This window comes from Crocuta crocuta, unplaced genomic scaffold (genome assembly GCF_008692635.1).
Source record: "Crocuta crocuta isolate KB4526 unplaced genomic scaffold, BGI_CrCroc_1.0 scaffold149, whole genome shotgun sequence".
Lineage (NCBI taxonomy): Eukaryota > Metazoa > Chordata > Mammalia > Carnivora > Hyaenidae > Crocuta > Crocuta crocuta.
In genome coordinates this window covers 4678765-4687293 of record NW_027551561.1, presented here as the reverse complement: position 1 = coordinate 4687293, position 8529 = coordinate 4678765, and the positions used below count along the sequence as shown (strand labels likewise).

Below are 8529 nucleotides of genomic sequence, written 5' to 3'. Positions count from 1 at the left end.
GCCTTCGCCTGGCAGTGGCAGCCCTGGGGGCTCTGGCTGTGCAGATGTGGGAAGGGGTCTTCATCCGAGCCCCTTATACTAGCACTCCTGGGCCTGAGAGGACTCAGACAGGAACCACCAAGCTCTCTTCTGGGGAGGGAGGAGAGAGGGAGATAGGAGAGAGGGAGGGAAAGGGGGAAGGAAGGGGGGAAGACAGGAGGCTGCAGCTCAGATGCCAGCGGTGGAGGACCCGCTCAGGTAAGGGAGAGAGAGCGGCCCCATCAGGGCCTCAGGACAGGGCAGGACGTGGCGGCAAGTGCAGCAAGAGGGACTTCACTGAGCCTGGCAAAGCATGGCTGACCACAGGGGTGGGGGGTGCGCAGGAGGGTGGGTGGAAAGCTTCTCGCGAGGGAGGCTAGAATTCAGGCTGTGTCAGAAGCCTCTACTCTGACCTGAAAGGCTCCTCCTGCCGGCCTAGGGACACAGAGGCCCTGGCTTGTAGAGACGACTTTCAAGTAGGCTAGGGGTCGGGGAAGGGACTGCCCTTGGAAACAGAGCCCCGGAAGGGGAGGCCTGCAGGCTTAGACCACCCAGCAAGGGGGACCAGAGGGAGAATGCTCAGGCTGGGTGTGTGAGGTCAGCTTCCCAGAATGCCGTATGAGGCCCTCCGCTCCTTACTTCCAAACCCACTGTCGGAGAAGCTTGGCTCTCCTGTCTTGGGGCTCTGCTCCCTGTAGCAAGAAGCAGGAGGGTGTGCCAAGAGCGTAGAGAAAGGGCTGCAGGCGTGTCACCCGAGCAGTGGATGCCTGCGCAGGACAGGTCTCTGGGTAAGGTGCAAACCCTCCAGGCCTGGCTGTCCCTCAGAGTGTTTGGACAAGGCATGCCACGACTGCAAGGCACACGTGTGGGGGGGTGACAGTGCCTCTGGGGAGGGGACCCCATGGCTTCCAACAGGCCACTGGCCCACTCAGGAGGGTCTGGCATCCTCCTGAGAAGCAGCTGTGATCAGTACTGGTTACTCCCAGACACTTTGGCCTTGAGCCAGAAGAGTCCCCCAGGATTCCTCAACCCCGGCAGAACAAAGTGAGGGGAGAGCAGAGGGGGTCGCGGGCAATCCGTGGTGTTACAAAGGTGACCTGCTTTCCCCTGGCCTCGACCCTAGCCAATACCCTGTCTCCCTGGGGTGCCAGGCACAGTAGGTGAGTGCAGCCACGGGGGCCCTATCTCTGCTGACTGGGGCGCTCGGCCAGAGAGGGATTTCCACTGGAATCGCTGTCGCTCCCTGCCCGGGGTGACCACCACTTCCCTTCCCTGTTGCCTGGGTCCTGGCCTGGAAGGATGCAGGCACAGTCAGGAAGGGGGGACGGCAGAAAGGTGGCTGGGTGCCTCCTCTCCTTGTGGGTAGGCAGTTAGGGTGCCAGGGGAGGCCCAGGCCAAGTCTGGTCCTGCGCAGGGTTCTGAAGGAGCCCCAGGGAGAGCTGGATGGTGGGCCCTCTGGGGGGCTGAAATCTCCCTTCCTCTGGTGGGTCTTTCCAGACCGAGTGAGGAGGTCCAGACGTGTTTTGCCCAGCCCAGCACCAGGTCATTAGACCCTGCCCCCTGTCCGTGCTGCTCTCACGGAGCCACTTCAGACTGTGCCTCCGTTATTCTCTGCCCTTTAGCCCTGCCTACATCGTCCAGGCCTGCGCGGGTGAGGGTGTGTGTGGGACTCCTCTGCCCTTCCTCTCCATGGGGAGTTGGGCTGCAAGAATGACTGAGTTAGACTCAGGGGATTAGGATTCTGCCTGGGCATGACCCGGAATTCTCTGGGACCGAAGCCACATCTCCAGGGGAAACAGCACCCCCACTAAGGAGAAGGTGCCCACAGACCCCCTGTGTCCCTGTGCCACCCACCTCACCTACTTCTTAGGAGGCCCCCAGGATGGGGATGTGGGAAGGGTGGGCGCTCTAGCTGACCAGGGGGTGAAGAGGGGAAGGCTGGAAACCCTTTCCTCCCTTGCCCACCAGGATGCCAGGTTCCCCAGCCCCTGGGCCCTTACCTCTGAGTGTCGGAGATACACCACCAGGCCCAGGCCCAGCCGCCAAACACGTACTGTTTATAGTCAGAGCCACAACAGCCCCCTGGAGAGCAAAGCAAACCACTGCTGGTCAGTCAGTTCTTGGGTCTGTCTACCCCCCAGCCCTCCAGCAGCAACTCTGGGCCTTTACCTGCTCTGACAGTTGACAACCCTCACTGCTGGGTGCTGAGCTTACACGGGAATGGGAGACAGACAGGGGCGCCTGGGTGGCTCAGTTGGTTAAGCGTCCTATTTCGGCTCAGGTCATGAGCTCGCAGTTCGTGAGTTCCAGCCCTGCGTCAGGCTCTGTGCTGACAGCTCAGAGCCTGAAGCCTGCTTTGGATTCTGTGTCTCCCTCTCTCTCTCTGCCCCTCCCCCACTCGCACTCTGTCCCTCTCTGCCCCTCTCCCACCTGTGCTCTCTCTCTCTCAAAAATAAACATTAAAAATTAAAAAAAAAAAAAAAAAGGGGCGCCTGGGTGGCTTAGTCGGTTAAGCGTCCGACTTTCGCTTAGGTCACGATCTCGCGGTTTGTGGGTTCGAGCCCCGCGTCGGGCTCTGTGCTGACTGCCAGCTCAGAGCCTGGAGCCTGTTTCAGTCTGTGACTCCCTCTCTCTCTGACCCTCCCCTGCTCACGCTGTCTCTCTCTCTCCTAGAAATAAATAAAAATATTAAAAAAAAAAAAAGAAATGGGAGACAGAAATTTGGTAGAGAGACAATCTGCATAAAAAGCAGGATACCAAAAAGAAAAAAAAAAAAAAAGGCAGGATACCAAGGAGTGGTTCAGAATGTAAGTGCTTCCAGAGAACATAAGTCAGTGGGCAGACGTGAGCAGGAAAAGAGGGAAAAGCTTCCATCTTTCACATAACCATTCATTCAACAAACAAGTAAAATGCTTCTGTGCTAGGGATAAAGGGATAAAGATACAATTCCTATTTTTTTGAACGTTAATTTATTTTTGAGAGAGAGACAGAGTGTGAGTGGGTGAGGGGCAGAGAGGGAGACACAGGATCTGAAGCAGGCTCCAGGCTCTGACCTGTCAGCACAGAGCCCAATGTGGGTCTCCATCTCACAAACCATGAGATCATGACCTGAGCTGAAGTTGGACGCTTAACTGACTGAGGCACCCAGGTGCCCCTACAATTCCTATCTTTTTAAAAAAATTTTTAAATGTTTTATTTCTGAGAGAGAAAGAGAGACAGTGTGAGCAGGGGAGGGTCAGAGAGAGAGGGAGACACAGAATCTGAAGCAGGCTCCAGGCTCTGACCTGTCAGCACAGAGCCCAATGTGGGTCTCCATCTCACAAACCATGAGATCATGACCTGAGCTGAAGGCGGACGCTTAACCAACTGAGCCACCCAGGTGCCCCTACAATTCCGATCTTGAAGGAGGTGGGGACTTTTCCTGAGAAAATTATAATACCACGTGATTCACCTGTTATCAGGGCATGTGCAGACCAAGAAGGAATGCAGGGCACATGGGGTGGGGAGCACTGGGAGGCTGAAGCGAGGGAGGGGGTCTCAGAGCCAAGATGAGATCCTTGCTCATGCCCGGCAGACACATCTCAGTAAGGCTAGTTCTCTATTCCCAGGGCTTTAGAGTGACTGTAGGGGCACTTGGGTGGCTCAGTCTGTTGGGCGTCCAACTTTGGCTCAGGTCACGATCTCACGGTTCGTGGGTTTGAGCCCCACATCGGGCTCTGTGCTGACAGCTAAGAGCCTGTTTCGGATTGTGTCTCCCTCTCTCTGCCCCTCCCCCACTCATGCTCTGTCTCAAAAATAAATAAACATTATAAAAAAAATTTTAAAAAATAGAGTGACTGTGTATCTCTTGTGGGAGTGAATGGGGAAGGCAAGTATTCAAAACAAAGGGCAACCTGTGGTACCAACGGGCGAAGCGGAGAGAAAGCTAAAAGGTCTAAAAAGGGAAGTGGTTCCCCAAAACTGTATCAACGAAACAGAATGTTGAACCCAGCCCAGCTCGGATCTGGCTGTCGACATGTCCAGCATGCCGGCATGCGGTCTATGCAGAAGTGAGAAAAACCAATTCCTGAAATTCTTCTTGTGAACTCTCCTGACAGTACCAAAATTATTCACTGAGTTCAAGACGGCTTTGGTAAAAGCTAGAGGGGGGCAGTTTCCTTGCAGTGCATAAAAATGTGCAGGAAACAGATGATTCAAAGGAAACATGATTAAGAAAAAAGCCAGGAGGTGTTGTCATTTCTGTATTCAAACATCAGTTTCCAGGAAAGCCTTAGGGCGTGTGCCTCCAAAGGTCAAGCGTAGTTTCATGTAGCTGGGTTACAGTGTTTCTGAGGACCCAGCGGGGTACAAGGCAGGGTAGGCAGGCAGAGGGCAGATCATTGAGCGTCTCAGGTATCAGGCCAAAGAGCTGGGTGTGTAGGTGTGTGTGTGTGTGAGAGAGAGAGAGAGAGATTTGCATTTTAGAAACACCACTTTGCACAAGGAGGAAGATGGCGGTGGGTTGGTCAAGGAGATTGGGTAGAAGCGTCTTGCAGTGACCTAGGCGAGACATGGTGGCTGATGGCACGAAATAACTTCTAGAGCAGTCTTGTCTCAGAGCACCGGGAGGGTAGAGATGCTCTGTAGCCCCACTGCGCGATAAGCCACACGTGCTTACCGAGCACTGGAAATGTGGCTGGCACAATTAATTAAAAAAAATTATTTAAGTTTATTTATTTTGGGAGAGAGAATGAATGTACACTCTGGGGAGGGGAAGAGAGACAGGGAGAGAGAACGCGAAGCAGGCTCTGCTCTGTCAGCACAGAGCCGGACTCAGGGCTTGATCTCATGAACCGCGAGATCATGCTGCACACTGAAATCAAGAGTCGGACGTCTAACTGACTGAGCCACCCAGGCGCCCTTCTGATTTAGTTAAATTTAAGTGTCTACTGGCTACCGTGCGCCTCCAGAGTACAGGTCTGATTGGGTGGTGAAGTCAACAACGGAACCAGAGATTAGAGAGAGAGCAGAGAATTGGAGACAAGGTTTGGCCAGGGGAGGCGAAGGACGGAGGCCTCGCTAGCGCAGAGGCTGGTGTCTGAGACTGCTCACCGGGCAGCCAACCCAGTTTCCTGGGCCTGCACCATGCTCGGGGTGAGCCGAGCCAGAAGCCCAGGGAGTTAAGGGGCAGCGTGAGGATGGGTGGGAGGAGGCGGTCTTGCCTGTTTCTCTGGGGTGAAAATAAGCGTCCACAGGGCTGTTGCTCAAGGGAAGCTATTGCAGGCCTCTCTGCCCTGGGGAGTGGGGTAAGAGAGGCCTCTAAGGACGAGCAATCAATCTGAAACCTAAGCCATCTGGGGATCTGGAGAAACTGTAAGGGTCAAAAACCACAGCTTGCTTCACTTCGGGCCTGATGGGGGCTGGGGCCTCCAAGCGAGCTTCAGGACACTTCAGGACACTTCTCGCGGTGCTGGGGGTGGAGGTGGCAGTGGTGGGATCGGCTGGGGGAAGGGTTCCACCCTTTACCTTTAACTTATTCTGTGACCTTGGGAGCAGGCTGCCACAGCTTAAGCTGGGCCTTGGCCAAGGGCAACATGGCCAGGTTCCCAGGGGTAGCAACAACAGGAAGCCTGCGCTGCCAGCCTGCCCCACCCCCACCAGCCTCCTGCCCTGAGAGGAATCTCCCTCCCAGATTCCTGCTCAGGCTGAGCCTGAGCTCAGCACCGCTCCCAGAAGAGAGCACTCAGGTGTCCCTTCCTTGACCTCCCTAGACCTGAAACCCTCTCTTCAGACCTGGAAGTTTCTCCTAATTTTATCTCACTTTTTTTCTAACTCAACTCACTTGCCTTTGCCCTGTCTGCATCTGAACTGAAGAATCACAACACATCCCACGCCAACCTCTGCCCCACTTAGTCCCTCCAGACCCAGCCCACCCCTCTGCCCTCTTAGGAACATTCTGGGCTCTTCCTGCCTCTCTTCTACCTTCTTCCCACTACTCGAGAAGACCATATTCTACAAGGGAGATTTAGCCTCTATTGAGCCACAATCCCCTTTAGTAGTTCAGCAGCGTGGGAATGTTCATAAATGCATAAAATACGTAAGAAACAAATTATATTGAAAGATATCAAAATACTAAAACCACCAAACGTGTGACACGAAATTCCTATAGATGTGATATAGGAATACATTACATAATAACTAGCTTAACATCAAAGTAGTGATGAGCGTAAATAATTAAAAAAAATCCAAGTTAGTTAACATATAGCGTAGGGACGGTTTAGGAATAGAATTTAGTGATGCTAAAACTATTCACTTTTTAAACAAATTTTATTTAAATCCAAGTTAGTTAACATACAGTGTAGTGACGGTTTCAGGAGCGGAATTCAGTGAGAGCGTGAATGATTTCGAAGGTAACTGCTACAGCGGCAGTACAATAGGAAAAGATCCGCTAATGCAAACACGGATTGTGCCGACATTTATAATCTGAAGAAATGCTACATTTCCATTCAGGTTAGTGACAAGGTTAGGGGCATGTCTTTCCTCCATCTGAATGCGCAGACCTCTAAACTCTACCCACAACCCCCAGGTTAAGAACCTCTGACCTATCGTAGGGATGAGAGAAAGATGTATGGTGTTCGGATTCCCCCTTTTAAATTGCTAAAAGGAGAGAGACAGAGAGAGAGAGAGGTTTTATATTACAGAACGAAGGAGGGAGGTCAGACAACCCGGAAAACCCTCCAGTCTTTTCAGGTGCAGGAGATGACCAGATGTATCTGCATCCTTCTCAAACTGGGCTGAATGTGATGCCTCCAGGCCTAGATCAGGGCTGGGAGCTGCTGCTCGGCTCTGCTCGGCTGGGAGTTCGGTGAGGGAGACTGCTGCAGCTCTCTCTCTGCTGGATCGTCTCAAATCCCCAGGTTCTGTTATACTGAGCTTTACTGCTCCCTCTTCTCTCCTACCCTTCCTTGACTACAGCACCCTCAATCCTCAGCAAGGCCTCCGCTCCCCGCTAAAACAGGGGAGGGAGGCTACTGCACTGGCCTCTGGCCAGAGGACCAGATCCTTGGCAGGTGGAAGGTATAATGCAGCCCAACTCAGATGCTCCTCTCACCCTAGCCTCTCCACAGGGACAGGACTGGAGCAAAAGCCTCCTTTCTCCGCCTCCTCCCTGGGCACAGTCTCCTCCCCTCTACTCCACCGCCCAGGGTCTGGGCTTCCAGAAAGAAATCCCACAAGAGAAACAAAGAGCCGTGCAGATTTTCGGGTTCTAAGTCTTCTCTAGGGGCGCCTGGGTGGCTCAGTTGGTTAAGCATCCGACTTCGGCTCAGGTCATGGTCTCGAGGTTCGTGAGTTTGAGCCCCGCATCGGGCTCTGTGCTGACAGCTCAGAAACCTAGAGCCTGCTTCAGATTCTGTGTCTCCCTCTCTCTCTGACCCTCTGCTGCTCACGCTGTCTCTCTCAGAAATAAATAAAACATTAAAAAAATTAAAAAAAAAAAGTCTTCTTTAGGGCTGGGGTCCGGGAGACAGGTACAAGTCTGGCCTCAGTGCTCTCTGAAGGGGTCTCCCTCCTAAATCCTAAGGCCACCTCTGGTCTTGTCTGCATCTCGACACAAGAGTAGGAGGGTCTTCATCAGGGAGATCGGGGATTTCCGGTCCCAGTGGAGAGACTGATTTTGAAATCCAAACTGAGCCAGAGACCATGTTTTGGGGTAAAAGTTCCCAATGGATTCATCNTCTGCATACAGGCTGGAAATTGGCATTGATAGTGGGAAGGAAGAGCTGAAAGATTCCTGCCCCTCCTGGCCTCCAAGCTGTCCGGAAACCACCCTCCCCAGCGCCTGTGAACCTGCCAGGGGGCTGCACAAACTGGTGGCTTGAAAGGCTTCTGCCACCTCTCAAGATAGCCAAATCTACCATTTAAAAAGCAGCCTTAAGGCAAAGATAGCTCTCCCCTCCCCAGTACAGCAGTCCCCAGGCCCCACCGAAGCTCCCGGAAATTCTGGAGTCTGTAGCATTTTGCAACCGCGGCGACACAGCCCAGGACCCGGTTTCTCAACCTGTAGAGGCCGTTTTACCCGCATCTCCGGGGGCGGGCGGTGCCAGCAAGCCCCAACCCACTCAGAATTAACGGGAGCACAAGGATCCCGGTCCCAGGGCCCCTCCCCAGGCAGGCACCTGCCCTCCAAAGCTTCGAGACCCACCCCAAGGGCCAGGCCCCGGAATCCGGCCAAACCGCTATGTTCTGGGAACCGAGGGTCCCCTTCCCACGGCCTCAGTTCGGGACCCCCTAGGCCACGGTGGAGTAGAAGGGAGGCGACCGTGCCCAGGGAGGAGGCGGAGAAAGGAGCGAATAAACACGGGCAAACACGCAGTGGGGAGGGGGAGTCTCGGAACACCGCCAAGTGTGAGAAAGGGGGTCCCCTCCTGGAAGGTTCTCGGGCCCAACACCCGCGCCCCCACCCTCCGCTCCGCACCGCCCTCGGAGCCCTCCCCCGGCCTAGCTCGGCCCCGCTGGCTCCCCAGCCCCGCA

At 54.2% G+C, this 8529-nt stretch overlaps 1 protein-coding gene across 4 annotated transcripts in view; it reads right to left on the bottom strand.

The window, feature by feature from the left end:
* The window catches only part of FLOT2 (flotillin 2), a 10533-nt gene extending 8430 nt beyond the window's left edge, over window positions 1-2103 (bottom strand). For 2 of the 4 annotated variants that reach the window (XM_077749628.1, XM_077749625.1), the window contains exon 1: window positions 2019-2097. The gene's annotated coding sequence lies outside the window, so the exon portion shown is untranslated. Of the gene's footprint in view, window positions 1-2018 lie in introns of all 4 variants that reach the window. The other 2 variants (XM_077749627.1, XM_077749624.1) reach the window with 2 other exon arrangements.
* Window positions 2104-8529: the final 6426 nt, after the last annotated feature.